The sequence below is a fragment of the Podarcis raffonei genome, chromosome Z, assembly GCF_027172205.1.
Source record: "Podarcis raffonei isolate rPodRaf1 chromosome Z, rPodRaf1.pri, whole genome shotgun sequence".
In the NCBI taxonomy this organism is placed as follows: Eukaryota; Metazoa; Chordata; class Lepidosauria; order Squamata; family Lacertidae; genus Podarcis; species Podarcis raffonei.
In genome coordinates, this window is record NC_070621.1 from 43,300,382 (window position 1) to 43,317,639 (window position 17,258).

Sequence of the window (17,258 nt, forward strand, 5' to 3'; positions counted from 1 at the left end):
GGTGTAACCTTAATGTGGCCACAAGGACAGAGTGGATTGTGGAGCCCTTTCCAATGCTATTTGTACCCCACTGGGAGGAATGGCGCTAGCTGGGTAACAGAGACGTCTGTAATCACCTTTGCTCCTGTGACCATGGTAATGAATGCAGAACCATAGAGTGCGGTGCTCACCAGAAGCATCTCCCACACAAGCTTGGATAACTTGTGAATTGAGTCTCTCTCAAGATCCTGGCTAATCTGTGTCTGCCAGTCAAACAATGCACATATTTTAACCAGAAGCTGGGGCAAAGTGCACATAGCACTGAACTTCTGGAGCTCTGTTATCTGAAAATGGGTCAAACTGACATACGGTTCAGAAGGTTGCATGCATGTGCAGCAGCTGCCAGCACCTTAACACATTTGTTGAAATGGCTAAACCATGTGCAGACATATAGATTCCTTTGTGCCTAGGCCTGAGAATATGTTTAGGCATTATGTCAAATATAATGAGGTGAGGTGGGCTCAAAACCCCCAGGAATGTGACTTTGCTGTCCTGCTGAGTAGGGGCAGACTTGAATGCAAAGGACTTGGACAAAGGGGTGTTAAATTCTGTAGAGTGAAGGAAAAAGTCAAAACCAAGACACTTCAAGGCATAGCTATCAACGTTCCCCTTTTTGTAAGGGAAATTCCCTTATTCCAAATAGGATTCCTCGCAAGAAAAGGGAAAAGTTGACAGCTATGCTTCAAGGGGCTTGATTGATACCATGGCAATTAGGGGGTTGCTTGTTTTTAAATCATCCCAAATCCACAGCTTCTCCTTGAGTTCCTTTACATGGCTAAAATTTGCACAATAAATAGTCAGCCTAGGGGAGCTCATTCCCACTGGAGGCCACCAACCTGGATGGCTTTAAAAGATGATTGAACAAGTTAATGGAGGATAAGACTATCGGTGGGTACTAGCCATAATAGGTATGCTCTGCCTGCAGCTGTGGAGGCAGTAATGCTTCTGAATGCTAGTTGCTGGAAACCACAGGAGGGGGAAATGCTCTTGTGCCAAGGTCCTGTGAGAGTTTCCTCTGGGCATTTGGGTGGCCCCTGTGAAAGCAGGGTAGTGGACAGGTCATTGGCCATTCTTATGTTCTTATTTCGTATCAAGAATCTAAACATAATAAAACTTTTTTAATCTGGGTCAAAATGGTGTCCACATCTCCATTCACCTTTGGCCAATGGCTTGTGAATGTGTGGAAATGCAAGACATGGCTGTGATGGATTTCATGCCTGCATGAGAGAACGGGATTGTGGACTTGTGCTTGTGTGAGTTTGACTGTGAACAGACTGACTTAATCATCCTCTCCCTCCTGATTAAATGTTTTTGAAAAATCTTTCAGCAAAAATTCCAGTCATCAATACTCTAGAAATTCAGATAAACAGACACACAGTTTAATAGTCTGAAGTTACATATTATTAGCCAACAACACTATATGTGTGTGTGTGTGTGGGGGGGGCTAACTGAAAGCCAGTGGGACTCACTTTCAAATAGAATTGCATAGAATTGCACTCTTCAAGTTTTTTAATGCTTTTTAAAAATTAGATTTTATGGTCATCACAAATTGGCACAGATCTAACAAACCAGGAAGTAAATTTGTTTAGAATTATTGCAGCAACTGAGAAATTAACTTCATCTTAGCTACTGTCAGTCTTAAACAATGAGATCAGAAGAATTATATCTATCATGGCAGAATAGATTCTTTCTCCAAAGCTATTTTTTATTAGCCATCAACAGAAAAAGGCAAGATGGGATGACCAAATGTTCAGATCAATTTCCTCCTGTGAAACCTTTAAGAAAACACACTCCAAATCTTCTAAATGAGTAACTATCCAGGCCTCTTGGCCTGCACCGTCTCAGATTCAGAGGCTGGTTCCAGTTTATTGCTGAATCCATTGATCTGTATACAGTCCATTTATCATTCATGAAAAGAGCTGGTGATCTTCACAGTATATTAGAAGAAACAACTCAGATCATCTGTCAACGGCCCTCTTATTTCTGTTCCCCTCTCCGCATCCATTCTTCTTGAATTAAAATGTTGCTAAGCAACACAGCTGGGGGCATGGATGGCAGAATGGCTAGAGTCTATCAAGCTGTTTAAGCTGTTGGAGATTTTAGTGGTAATGTCGTTCATTCATATACACATACACATATTTTGATGGCATAATCTGCTGCTTCTGAATTTTCTACCTATATAATGTGCCATATGTCTGTGGGCTTCTCAATGTCCCTCTTCTCGTCAACTGCTTTCTCAGTGGAGATGGGAAAAAGCTATCAGGAAGTTGACAGTAGTGATGGGTGTGGGGATGTTTAGGGAGGCAGGAGAGGATATATTATTTTATTATATCCTTCCTAACTTGCATCAGAAAGTTCTATAACTTAGCAGAGTTGTTAAACAACCCCCCTTTTAAATTACGCAGTGGTTTGCTAGCTGCAGGCTCATCTAAGCATCACTATTTAGGATTCCTGGTAAGATCCCTTTTTATATCCTTCCTCAAAGAATAGACACGACCATCTGATTAAAGTTAACATAAAACTAGTTTGCTTACAACCATCCAGTTGCCCTGAAGGCAGACTTAATTTACAGAACAACATATAACTATGTGAACTATCCCATAAGGGAAATACTCTCAAGTGACTGTGACTCAGCAGTCACTTCTCCTAACTCTTAGGAACACAAAAATGGAGAACAAGAAGAGCAGAACATGGAGGCTGTGTGCTCCTGTCCAAGAACAGGCCACACCCACATTAAATCACATGCAAAGGAAGTCTGTCCCAGCCCAGGAGGAACTAGCAAGTTTTCTCCTGAGTGATACAAAGCATTCCCCAGCATGTGCATTGTAGGAATGTTGTATTTGACTGCAATACGTTTTTACATCCCACATACCCCTTCTCAGGCAATACAACATTTACAAAAGTAAACAACTTTAATCAACCACTCAGAGTCCCAGCTTGACACTTAGATTCTGGAAACTCTCTCTTGGCAGGGGCTTTGTCAGGATATCAGCAGTCAACTCTTTGGTGTTGCAATAAGAGAGTTCCAAAAGTCCACTCTGAATCATTTTGCGAATGTAGTGGTACTTTACGCCAATGTATTTCATTCTTGTGTGGAACTTCTCACTCAGAGATAGCTTCATGCCACTCTGATTGTCCTCTAGCAGCTTAACAGGTACCTTGCTCACCAACCCAAAGTCCTTAATGAGTTGATCCAGCCAGGCAACCTCTCTGCACGCTTCTGTAGCTGCAACATAATCTGCTTCTATGGAAGATAATGCTACACAGTTCTGTTTATAACTACCCCATGCAACAAGTCCATTCCCTACACACCACAACAGAACTCCATAGCTGAGGGAAAGTTTAGATCCATCATGGAGATGGCAAGATGCACGTTAAAGGATGCATCCCTGCCACAGAAGCTGAGGCCAGATGCAGCAAACACAGCCGTGTATCTCCAGAACCAAGGGAGCTAAACGCACACCTTTCAAACTTTGGCATGGGAGAGTTCCCAACCTGTCACACATACGTGTGTTTGGAAGTCTATGTTACTACCATGTCCCCAAAGAACATAGACACAAGCTTGACTCCAGGGCACAAGCAGGTATCCTTGTGGGGTACACCTCTGGAGGCAAGGGATAAATAATTTTGGACTTACAAACTGGTAAGACAAGTGTGCACCATGCAGTTTATTTTGATGAACTCAGCAAAGCTGACACTAAAAATAGTGTTGTGGACTTTTCTGAGCAGCCAGAAAAGGTTCAAGAACGAGAAAGCAATCATTTGAGTTTGTGGAATCTTGTGGCCTCAAGGTGTGTCCACCAAGGGTAAGCACCTCTGATCCCAATGCCAGCAGCCAGTTGACAAGTCCCTTTCCCTCTGCCAAAATGTCTGCATATAGGGTCGGCCCAAGACATTTTGCAGTCTGAAGTGAAGGACGTTCCCTACCGTACGTGAAAAAGTTGGCTGAATCAACATTAGCAAGGGGATGGTATCCTCCGCTGCATCTGAGGCCAGGCCAGGTGGCACAGCTCTGTTCTCCAGCAGACTGGAAGCCTTAGGCACATGAAGAGGGGCTACTATTGTTGCTTCCTGCCTGCACAGTATGTACTACCTGAGGTGGCCATCTCTGCCTAATGGTAGGGCTGGCTCTGACATGATTGCTTATCCCAGACAAACTTGAACAAAAACCAAAGGGATGATATAAAAGAGGCAGCAGGTGTAGGCAATGTGGCCACAGATAGGCGGAATGAAGGAAGTGAGCACTACCAGAGGGAAGCTAAGACAAGGCTAGTTGGCAAATGGGAGCCATTTTGAGATGCAAAGGAAAAAAAATGTGCTGATGTTTAAGGCCATGCATACACATACACCCCAGTTTGGATTATTGCACAGCCTGATTAAAGTTCTGTGGAACTCAAAAGTGTACCCCATATTTTGTGATAGGAACATAGGAAGTTGCCTCCTGCTGGGTCACACTGTTAGGGTCCATCTGGCTCATGCTGCCTACACTTACTGGCAGAAACTCTCCAGCATTTCATGTATAAGGTATCCTTCCCAGCCCTGGAGATGCTGGGCATTGTGAAAAGCAGATATTCTGCCACTGAGCTACAACTCTGCCCAACTCTGGTTTAATCTATTGGTTAGTTTAATAAATATATTGCCTTAATAAGGGTTTTTGGAGTCTCTGTTAGGGTCCAAAAGATCTCCCTTTCCCTTTTTGTGTCTATTCTCTTCAGTTTTGCTATGCAGTTTCTTATTGTTACTAGGATAGATTTCATTATTTCTGCTGCTCCTTTATAGAGTCTGGCGTTTTATGGTTTATTGAAATGCTGATGTAATGTTCATTGAAATGAAATGTTACAGGATTGTTTATTAAAACACTGCTATTAAAAATGCAGGTATGGATATCATGAAGTGGACTCTAGCACACAAATGCTTATTATATCATAATAGATTTTTAAAGTCTTTAAGGTTGCACAGGACTCTTTGTTGCTGATTTGGGGCTTATTGAAAGCTTTCTGGAAATGCTGATATTACATTTTGGAATAAAATTGTCACTATTGTTTTGCTGCATTTTTATTTTCTGAGCATTGCAAAGATGCCATTTTTTGTGTGACAAGGCAGCACACAAGTTTAAAATAGTAACAGCTAGTGGGAAGTGCCCAGCACTGCCCAGAAATTCAAATAACAAAATAACAAGAAAAATTGTTTGGTGATTTTATTTCAAGAGTTGTCTAAATGCATAGAGAAGAAATAGACAAGCGATTTCCTAAAATATATAGTAGAGGAGTCCCTGGAGCTGACCATGCTTTTTTTAAAATTAAAGAAAGTCTCAAATTTTGTGATTTTTAAATGGATAGTGTAATTTGTGAGTTCAGATCTTTCACGCCAAAAACTGGGAAAAGTCATGCCAAAGTAACAGTTTAGTCTACCAGCTTTATTTAAAATGGAGTCCAGCATGAAAACATCAATGTTGACGCTCACCGACACTACAGGAATCCTTGTGCCAAGTTTGGTGACAACATATCAAGACATTGTTAAACCTATTCCAAGCTCCAAAACTACACTGTCCACTTTAAAATTACATTTTTTTTTTTGCTTCCTGAAAGTACTTAGGCAGTGCTGGGACTCCCCACTAGTAAAGAAACAAATAGAAAATCTGGCAACTATGAGGAATACTGAAATCAAAGCACCATTCATTGATGCTTCATTGAGTACACGTTGCATTTGAATGCAAAAATACCGTACATTGTATGAAAACATGTTGTATGCAGCAGGTTTGTCAATTAGAGATAATTATTATTCTCTGATCAGGGGAAAATGCATTATTTTCTTAATCTCTCTTTTTGTAGCCAACATCCTTTGAAATATGCATCTTTGCTGTAACATCATTATAAGAAAATACTGTCTCCAAATTAGTCCCTTCTCTCACCCAGTTCTCTTTCTTGGGATAGCTAGCTATTGACACAAATTGTCTGCATTGAGTAGTTCTCTCTGCTTTGATAATTAACTTTTGATCATTACTGACTTTAATGGTTCTAGTCTAATATTGTCATAGTCATCCTCCTCAATTACTTTAGCACTCATCACCTTTAATCTTTGAACAAAATGATCTCACTGAACCTCCATCAGCTTGACTACAGAGTTAATAATTTCTGCTTCTCGTCTTCCTGGCTAAGTTTGATTTGTCTGAGACGTGATGTGAACTTTTGATTATTAATTTAAAGGATTTCAGATGCCTTGCTTGCTCTTTCTCTCGGTTGGGATATTTGTTCAACCTACATAAATGTAGACTTAGCAAGGGTTCCACCCCCCTGGCAATTAATAATGATTTCTGTGCTTCTGTTTTTATTTAAATGAAGCTGGAAGGAGGTTTCTAAACACTCCCAAGTACTCAAAGGCCCAGTTGCACCACCTTAAGAAGCAGGTGGGGGTTATATCTATCTACCATTACGAGTCTCTTATCACGCAAGCTGTTTCACTGTACTCTTTTTGGTACCTGCGAAAAACATTTTTGTTTAAGCAAGCCATTGCAGGTATGTACAACAATGACATGCATTCTAATCTATTTTTTTAACTTATTGAAGATTTATTTATTTTTAAATGTTTTAAATAGCTGTTTTGAACTGTTCTTTTTTACTGGTAATTTTATTATTTCATTCTTTTTGTAATCCCTTTGAAGTTTCATTACAATCCGGGGTAAATTTCTCTCTCTCTCTTTCTCTCTCTAGCATCTGGTGAGTTTGGGCAGTGCCATGCCATTGTCCTTCCAACAGTAGAGTTACTGCCATTTACTATGATGGTACCAAGATGGTGGAAAGCAGGAACAGGCAGTGGTGCACCAGCAATGGGTGCACCAGCAGAACCAGCATGAAGCCAGCCCCAAGTTTGTTATCACCCTACCCTGCCCCTGTGCCATCATGGTACCAACCCAGTACAGTGGTACCTTAGCTTACATACACTTCAGGTTACATACGCTTCAGGTTACAGACTCCACTAACCCAGAAATATTACCTCGGGTTAAGAACTTTGCTTCAGGATGAGAACAGAAATCGTGCTCCGGCAGCGCAGCGGCAGCGGGAGGCCCCATTAGCCAAAGTGGTGCTTCAGGTTAAGAACAGTTTCAGGTTAAAAACAGACCTCCGGAACGAATTATGTACTTAACCCGAGGTACCACTGTAACTGGAATTCAGTTCCGGCACCTCTCTGGTGGGCACCATTGCCATTATAAGCAAACAAGGGGAGGCGTTCATGGTGAGTTCCAACACCTCTTTTTCCTAGAAAAATAGCACTGCCCATTCATGCTGACTCCTTGCTTCCTTCATGTCTGCCTGCCTCCCAGATTGATACTGGGACACATTCAAGGTTCTTGTGTTAATGCACAAAGCCTTAAACACCTCGGGAGCGCTAAACAACTGATCCCTTCTGCTTTACTTTGATCATTGAGATCTCCTCTGATGGGGCACTTCTGGTGTTTCCCCACATCTCTGAGTTTCGGATGCCCTTTGCTGGGGACTGAGCCCTGCCTCTGTGGTGGGCCCTGCCCTGAGGAACTCCTTTCCAGTACAGCTGGGAAGAAATCAGACAGAATCCTGAAAATGGTGTTATTCAGACAGGCTTTTGAAGCACAATTTCCTTTTTCCTGACCAGTATTTATTGATGTTCTTATTGATCTTACTGCAATTTTGAATGTTATACACGGCCTTGCTGTAATATTATGAAAACACAGCCTATAAATATCTAAATAAATATCTGCAGCCCTGGCATGACAGGGAGAAGACGTACGCCAAATCCCTTCACCATGGGGCATCTAATTTCCCATGTGCTGTTAATTGTTTTGGAACAGAGGCCTATTCCGTGATGGCAGAGACTTCCTGTAGCCTGAAGTGGCACAGCTCAGTCATGGTTTCACAGCCTCAGGAAGAACAAGGTCTGAGAGGGGAGATCATACTGTGAAGGACAGAAATGGAATTGAAAGAGCCTAAAGTGGACCCTTAGGACATTAAGAGGGTTACATCATGTGGCTGCCGCTAATTTTGAGTCTGAAAATGTACATTAAGATAATTAAAGGTAATTGGAAAATGGAGAGCAGATTGAGGCGGACAATTTCACCACTTCACTTTGTAATTTCCTTATGATTTTTATACTCACGGCTATATCCCCTAGAATGTGCCATGTGATTGAAATGTCACATGTATCATCAGTATGTCAGGGTAGGATTTGCTGCAATGCTGCAGTCATTTTGTTATATATGTATATATATATATATATATATATATATATATATATATATATATATATATATATATAATTTTGTCCAGTTTGTCAGCAAGGAGTTCAAAGCCACATATGCAGTTCTTCTGCTCCCCTGTTATCCTCCCCTGTTATCCTATGAGGTAGCTTAGGCTGAGAGACTATGACAAGTGCGGGCAATACGATAATCTCTCTCCATTTTTGATCCTGTCTTTATGGAGATCTGTGAAATTACTGGCCAACACCTACAAGAGACAAGTGAGCTAGCCAGGCTGAATTTATTTCATGATGAAAACTTGAATGTTCGCTTTAAATCATTAATTGAATATTTACAGGTGGTGGCCAAGGTTGGTGACTGCCACATTCTGGAAGGGATTGGGAGGGGCAACTCTTATGACATAGTATCAAATGGTGTGGCAGATTGCTTTAAATTAAAACCTTACAAACAGCAGAATGACACTGTTTTGTTATGAATATGAACAACATGGATAATTGACACTATCCTACAGCATATTAAATCTTTTGACTGGTTTGATTTCTGATACTGGTTTTTTTTTATTGCATTGGATTCTTCCTTTTCTTTGATTGGTTATATAATATGGCTATATTCTGTGCAGCAGCATAGTTATTAAAGCAGTAGGAGTTTTTATTGTTCCAAATGTGTTGTTGTTTAAACATTAAGAAGAAAAGCTTTCTATATCTATATAAAATGCTAGTATTTGTGCCCCAGTTTCTAGCATTCTTCTTACACAGCAATACTTCCTGCATCATGGAACTCTTTAAAAAAACAAACAAACCATGTCATACTAAATTACATTCAAACTAGTGGGCATGGGGTGGCAACAGCATCCTTCTGTTCCCACATGATTTACCCATGAAAATGGCGAGAGAGAACTGTATGCCACAATGCAGCCCTGAATTCCATCCCATCATTTTCGAGTCTAACCAGGTTGATTTCCCCCCTGCCCCCGAAAGCAATTCACACAGAAATGAGCACTAAACTTCCACTAGCTTTTCCTAGGATTGCAGAAATGGTTTTATTCTGAGTGAGAGATATCATTAACTGCAAATAAATAACAGGCAAGGGAACATCTGGAAAATGAAAGAATGTACTGCCCGAATGCAGTCTAAGTGTCCTAGCTATACCATTCCAACCAACCAATCCTACTTTCCCATAAAACTATATTTATAAAGGGCAGTTCAAGACTGATGATTGCCATCACGATTGTATCCTGCCCTTCCACAATGAAGGTCAAGGTGGCATATACAGGGGCATTATTTCACTTGATCTTCACAATAAATCTTGTGATCTATGTTAGGCCAACAGATGGATGAACAGAATCACAGATGAGTAGAATCTGAACCCAGATCTCTGTGTGCCAAGTCCCAACAGCTTTTCCACTGTTACATTGGTTCTTGAGTCAGGTAGGTAGCCGTGTTGGTCTGACACAGTAACTGAAGAAGTGTGCATGCACACAAAAGCTTATTCCCAGAACAAACGTAGTTGGTCTCAAAGTTGCTACTGGACAATGTGTTTGTTTTTGTTTTTTTTAAAATGGATCTTGAGGATAGTTTCAGTGACCCAGCTGAGCTGACTTTATGGGAATTCTGGAAGGCCCTTTGCAGTCAAAGCAATGAGAAAATGACCCTCACGCCCTTTGGCATTCAGGGAAACTGGTACAGTGCAGTGACTGAGAGTTGTTCCTGCAAGATGGTGCCCCCAGCTCAGTGCATTGTCTCCCGAGGAAAATATCAGCCCTTACCCTAATCTCCTGTGACAAGAAGCTGGCAACTTTGCATCTGGGAGTCTGAGTGTCACGGTTTGGGTCAGCCTTTCCCTAAGGGTGATGCAAAGGCTGTTTATCAAAAGACTGCATTTGTAACAATGGCTCTCGTCTCCTGTGTCTCATATATTCAACATTCTCCCCATGCCTACATCTTCCATACAGAAAAATCGTTATTTAGGACATGTGTTTTCTAGAGAAAATACACACATCTCTAGCTGAGAAGCTGATACCTGATTAATTTAACACTCATCTTGCTGTTAATTATAAGGTTGTAAGGACTGCCGGATTGGATCCGACCAGGGCCCATCTATACCAGCATTCTGTCAAATAAGATGCCTCTCAGTTGCTCTAGAAAAGGTCTACTCTCTTTATTTGTCTGAAGCATTCTGTAGTCAGACTGCCTACGAAGGTTCATATTCTATATAATAAGGATTTGGACCTTTTTTCAGTCCAGGAGCCAAATTTACTTCTGGGATTTACATGTCAGTGGTAGGTAGGAACAGAGAAAAGAATTGATTCAGTTTGCTTTTAAAGACAAATCTATCCAATCTGCTCTCTTCAAGACAGCATGTGAACTGAAACAAAGTTATCCTTCAAAATCCACACTCATCCGAATTTTGCGATGCAGTTCTCCAACCAAATAATAGCTACAAAAATGCATAGGGATGTGCATAAAAATAAATATATTAGTGAAAACAATGCACAAAAATAGATTGTATTAGGGGAAATTGCTTGCAAAAATATGCATATTAGACAAAGCTGCATATACTTAGGAAAAAGTCACATTAAAATGCTGGTGAATTTTCACAAGTATATATATATATATATATATATATATATATATATATATGAGAGTATATATAGTATATTTATGTATATATATATATATGTATATATGTATATGTGTATATATATGTATATATAAGTATATGTATATATATATATATATATATATATATATATATACACACACTTCTATATATAAGTGTATGTGTGTGTGTATATATATATATACACTTATATATACTTATATATATATATACTTATATATACTTATATATATAAGTATATATAAGTATATATATATACTTATATATACTTATATATATAAGTATATATAAGTGTATATATATATACTTATATATACTTATATATACTTATATAAGTATATATAAGTATATATAATACTTATATAAGTATATATATATACTTATATATGTAAGTATGTATATATACTTATATATACTTATATATACTTATATATATAAGTATATATATATACTTATATATGTAAGTGTATATATATATATATATATATATATATATATATATATATACACACACACTTATATATACTTATATATATGTGTGTGTGTGTGTGTGTGTGTGTGTGTATATATATATATATATACACACACACACACACACACACACACACACATATATATATATATATATATACTTATATATATATTATATATATATACTTATATATGTATATATAAGTATATATATGAGAGCCAGTGTGGTGTAGTGGTTAAGAGCGGTAGTCTTGTAATCTGGTGAACCGGGTTCGAGTCTCCATGCAGCTACTGGGTGACCTTGGGCCAGTCACACTTCTCTGAAGTCTCTCAGCCCCACTCACCTCACAGAGTGTTTGTTGTGGGGGAGGAAGGGAAAGGAGAATGTTAGCCGCTTTGAGACTCCTTAAAGGGAGTGAAAGGCGGGATATCAAATCCAAACTCTTCTTCTTCTTCTATATATATTGCAAATTACTGCAAAATGTGGATAACTCAATTTAAGATTGGAAAAATGAGAGAGAGAACCAAAATTGACACATCCTTCTATTCTTTGTGGTAGGTGGGGTCAGAAGTAGAGGTGGGTGTAGCAACAAATGTGAATTTTACCCTGCCCAATAGGCTATATAGGGAGTGTGGCTGGGAAGTCTTAGCTTCAAATGTAGAGCTCTGGCACCCTGGACTTTTTAGCTATATGCTAACTGGAAACTCATTCTCCAAGAGGGGTTCCTTAAGTAGCCAAAATGAAAACATCTACATGCAAGTGGGAAGTATCAGCTGACTTGAGGGAACCTTAAGACAGTTGGAAGTACAAAAATACTTTTGAGAAAAGAACTAAAAGAGAAGGAACCATAACAACCAAATGAAGATGGCATATGCTTAGTGGCTGCAGGATCCCGACTGACGGTGGAATGGGCAGGAATGGAGAACAGTGATGGAGAGGAATGGAATGGAAAGGGCATGGTTGGCTGGAACCAAGGCTGGGCAAAGGTTTGCCTCCATCTTCCTCAGTCCCTTCTTCTGAATGCAAGTGTGTATGGGGGAACTGGGTGTCATTTAGTGCTGGTGACAGAGAAAGTAATTTGACTTTCAGGAGTGGCGTGTTTGTAAATAGCATTTACTGCTGTTTGTTAGGTGGCCCATGTCATTTTCTTTTTTAAGTCTAGAAATCCAAGCTGCACATCCAGCCAGCTAATGCATACTTTGAAGTAGCCATGGATGCTACAGGATGAATGACATGGTGTCCTAGCTAGGGACATTTATATGAAAATACAAGACAGGGCCACTCCAAAACCACCAATATTCAGCTGGGTTAAACATTTAACCCAGCCCTCCCACTGGAAATCTTATGGGATTTGGAGCCCAACATCGTCTGGAGGGTGCCACATAGCCTATCCTAATAATACATGAATATAGATTCCCGGAATATGGATTGTTGGTCCATTTAGTCCAGGACTGTTAGCCCATAATACATAGTATGGGTCTAAGTAGACTAGTCCTGGGCTTGGTGGGCCAATAGTGAGCTGTCCAGACCAAGACTTGTCTACCCTGGGCTGTCAGCTATACCCTGCGGCCTCAAGCAAATGTCTTTCTCACTTCTACTACATGAGATCCACTAACAAGATACTGACCCTGGGGATTTCTGCATGCAATGGAGCACACATGCCCCTTAACTATTGCATCTCTCATCTGCCCACAATATTGCTCCTCTGAGAAAATATGTTGGTGTCTAGTTTAAGAAGTTAAGGCAATGCCACCTGAAGATTAATTGGGATGTTTTGCCTTTGCACATGCTGTTTCATTTCCAGGTAAGGTTCCCAAGGCGTGTGTGGTAATTAGCAGCACCGTTTTAAGCTGTCCCAAGTCCCCATTTGTATCTCTGGTTCAGCTTTCAAAGATTGACATTTAGAGATCTTTTCTTTGCAACGACTCCCCCCCCCTTTCAGAATCCCAATGTGAGGGTGGCGTCCATGTTGGAAATCGTCTGTCGGCTTAACGCCAAACCCTTCCAGATAAGTAGCAGATAAGCTGCACAGGCTTCAACAAGTCTCTACAAATACAAGGGTGACATCCCAGGGGGAGAATCTCTATCTCTTGCTTGCTCTAACTAGGTCTGGTTTGTGTTCCCATTATTATTGCGTTGAAGAGAGCCCCCCTATGGGTTAAAATTCCTTTTGCCACGCTGAAAGACGTTTCAGCAAAGGCTGTTCCTGGCCTCCCTTTCCTTGCAGCTGTTGCCCTTAGATTCTCCTTTATGATGAAGGTCTTCTTTATTGTGGTCCTTGGGGAATCTGCAGCAGACCCTAATCTCTATCCCTCTCTCAATCAATGAATAACTCTCCAGTGAGGAAAGGGCAAAAGCAAAGGATAACAGCAGCGACATCGTGGAGAAAGAAAGAGAAAGAGGAGGGGTGGAGTGGAGTGGAGACGTGAGGCCTTGCTGCTGCCATTGTCAATGCAATGTTCCATTGCAGAGTTCATCTGCTGGGTTGTGGGAGTGTAAAAACCAATTACATGTTTACGAGCCATTATAAGGAATCACTAGGAGACGAAATGTAGATATGCTGAAGGTCTACGTTTCTTTCTGATCTGCTAAACTTCAGGTTTCTTGGCTGGTTTCCAGGTGGCTTGTCTATTGAGCATTCATCCTGCTTTGTTGGTGGGGAGGTGAGATGACACTGCGTCAAGCACATGCCATCCTGCTCTTTCCAGCATATTTCCCTGTTACTTTCCTTATTGGGCGGGGGGGGGGGAGTCCAGTATTGGGGGGTGGGGGTGGAGTCGATTTGTTGTGCACAGCTCCAAAGCAACTTTAAGAACTGAACAACCTGAATTTGCTGGTATGTGATTAATTCCCATCAAAAAAGAGAGACAGTTTGGAAATGCCTCCTGCCTCTGTCACCTCAGTATAAAGTGATAAGAAACTCCCACCCACCCCCACACTCAGTTGAGAATACAGTCCTAAGTACACTTGTTTATGAGTAAGCCCTGTTGGTTTCAGTGGGTCTTTCCTCCAAGTAACACTAGTGAAGCTTCAACACACCCTTATTAAAGAGGTGGTGAAAACCATCCATATTGGCCTTTTAATACACTGTAAAAATCAGTTCTTAATTGCTTCTGGAAACATTGTGCTGCCTAAGATGTCAGTGAAACTCAAAGGAAGGCAAACTGTTTACATTAAAATACTACATCAAAGTTATTTGTAGCTGGTTTCATCCTAATCCTTCTGATTCCCCTAGCCCATGCCTTTGACAGGATGACCTTGCCCCCGGTATGTGTGTTCAGTATTGATGCCATTACTGAAGAATGATTCCTCAGCTTTTCTGCTGATAACTAAATAGAAACGTGGGGAGGAGGCATTGTGGGAGGTAAGCAAACTTTTCAGGATCTGGGTAATAATGGGTGCAGGGAGGTGGAGGTCGCTGGAAAAAAACAACGGATCCTGCTATTAAGATTCAGATGCCATATCTCTTTAAAACAGCACAACTATATCTTCCAAATTAGCCAGTTTTTAATCAGTTTTTAAAACAACACCAGCGAGACAGACAGTTGGAAAGAAATGTTCCATGCTTCCATTATCTATTGAAGGAAGGGGAGGCTCAACCTAAGGCCCGACAAGCGTCGGAGGGATCAAGTAATTCATTTTGCATGCAATTATCTAATACAAACACAGCCAAGAGAGAAACAATAACTGAAATATGACAGCCAAATCAGGAACAAGGATTAAGTAGGAGGTGGCAATGGAGTGTAGGGTTATCTGAGATCCACATGTGTAAAATTTAATTGTTTAAGGGAGAAGGGAGGGGGGAGTGTGAGGCTGAAAAGATAAAAATCCACTTCAGCAATTTGTTCTGCCAAGAAAATACTTAAATGCAGAAAATGTTTTTTTTTTTTTTTTAAGTGAATGGTATCAAAGTTACTTGGGTCCAAAACACACAACACTCTGGCAATGTGTTTTAGATTAAGGACACACGTTTCAAAGGTTAAGAGGACTATTTCTTGGGCAGAATGCAGAACAAAGAATGGGCTGGAGAAGATTAGTAAACTGCGGCTCTTTAAAATACTAGTTTCTGCTGCAATTCACTTGGATAACTTTGAGCTCAAAGCTAATTGGGACTAGACAGGACTGCTTCAAAGAATCCAGACACTGAGCTGCTCTTATTTATTGTGACTTTGGAACAGGTTTAAATTGTTTTTCTTTTTTTTTAAAGAATTGTACAGAGAAGTCAACAAGAGCTGATCCTGCTAAACACACATTGCCTGATCAAGGATCAGATCCTTGCATGCACAATTGCAGGAGAAACTATGCTCCTCGGGGTTCAGTGAACCATCTGGGTGGAGATGGCAAAACACATATCCATGCAAAGCAATTAGTTGCTGCCTGAAAGTGGTTGCACATGGCAAGAGTTAGGTTGTGGCAAAGGATGCCGGGAAATTCTATCAAAGTGGGAAATGGTACAAGGAATTGTGTCTGTTCAGGAATGGAAGCCAGGCAGGCAACTATGACCAGTCACTCCCAGTCTGCAGTCACTGTTCTTATTGATGCTGTCTCCCCCACCCCTGAAATGGTGTGGAATCATGTAACACACCATGTGACAATCATGCAACAATCACATAATTAATTATTAGATTTTACCACAGTAAACAGTGAGCTGAATAATGTGGTTTTCTGCAGAAGGTGAACTGCAGCGGAACAGAAATGGTGCAGCATATGATGGCCACAGGGTGGAAAAGAAAATCAATGCTTTTTAACATCCCTAGTTGTGTCCAGTGTTATCAATACAAAAATCCTAATGCTTATATTGAAGAGATATTCAATTGAATTATATTCCGGTTTGGAAGGGAATAAAGAAGGATCTGGAGGTGTGGGGCAGAATGAAATTATCATTTTGGGGAAGAATATCCACGGTAAAGATGAGCGTACTGCCAAAGATGTTATTTTTATTTCAGACTATACCCATCATAAAGGGTATAGGAATTTTCAAAGAATGGCAAAGAGTATATTATATATATATAATTTGCTGTGTTGCATCCAACACTGCCATTCTGCTCATGCAGCAGACCTGCTTGTACAACAGAACTTCCCCCTCCTCTCCTCTTTCCTGCAACCCCCTTGCGCACCCACCAAGTCTGCACCAGAACGTTGACAGATCCTCTGGAGCAGATCTGGGGGGCATGTGAAGAAAGGAGAAGAAGGGAAAGTCATGCAGCGTATTGGATGCAGCTTTGTGACTTTTTGTATTTACATTTTAATTTTAGATACAAAAAAATTTAAACATGCCATTTAAATTGTCTTCTCTGCAGTATCCCTCATACAGAACGTTCACCCCAAGGAGGTTTGCTTGGCATCTACCTTATCATTGTTTCAGAACCAGGACCAGGCAAAGGCAGCTTTGTTTTACCAGGTATTTGGGAGCACCAATGATATAATATTGTTCTGTTACATTTGTTTTTAATACATTTATGTGATTTAATTATTATATTTTTTACTTTGCTGCAAATCACTTTGGGACTTTTTAAAAAATATAATAATAATAATAATAATAATAATAATAATAATAATAATAATAATATACTACTACTACTACTGCTAATAATAATAATAATAATAATTTATACCCCGCTCATCTGGCTGGGTTTCCCCAGCCACTCTGGGCGGCTTCCAACAGAGCACTAAAATACAATAACTTATTAAACATTAAAAGCTTCCCTAAGCAGGGCTGCCTTCAGATGTCTTCTAAAAGTCTGGTAGTTGTTTTCTCTTTGACATCTGGTGGGAGGGTGTTCCAGAGAAGGGGCCACTACTGAGAAGTCCCTCTGCCTGGTTCCCTGTAACTTGGCTTCTTGTAGCGAGGGAACCAGAAGGCCCTCGGTGCTGGACCTCAGTGTGCAGGGAGAACGA

General features: G+C 40.3%; 1 protein-coding gene across 5 annotated transcripts in view; it reads right to left on the reverse strand.

The window, feature by feature from the left end:
• The window catches only part of AFF2 (ALF transcription elongation factor 2), a 388,341-nt gene that overhangs the window by 84,257 nt on the left and 286,826 nt on the right, over positions 1-17,258 (reverse strand). The gene's annotated exons all lie outside the window — the stretch shown is intronic.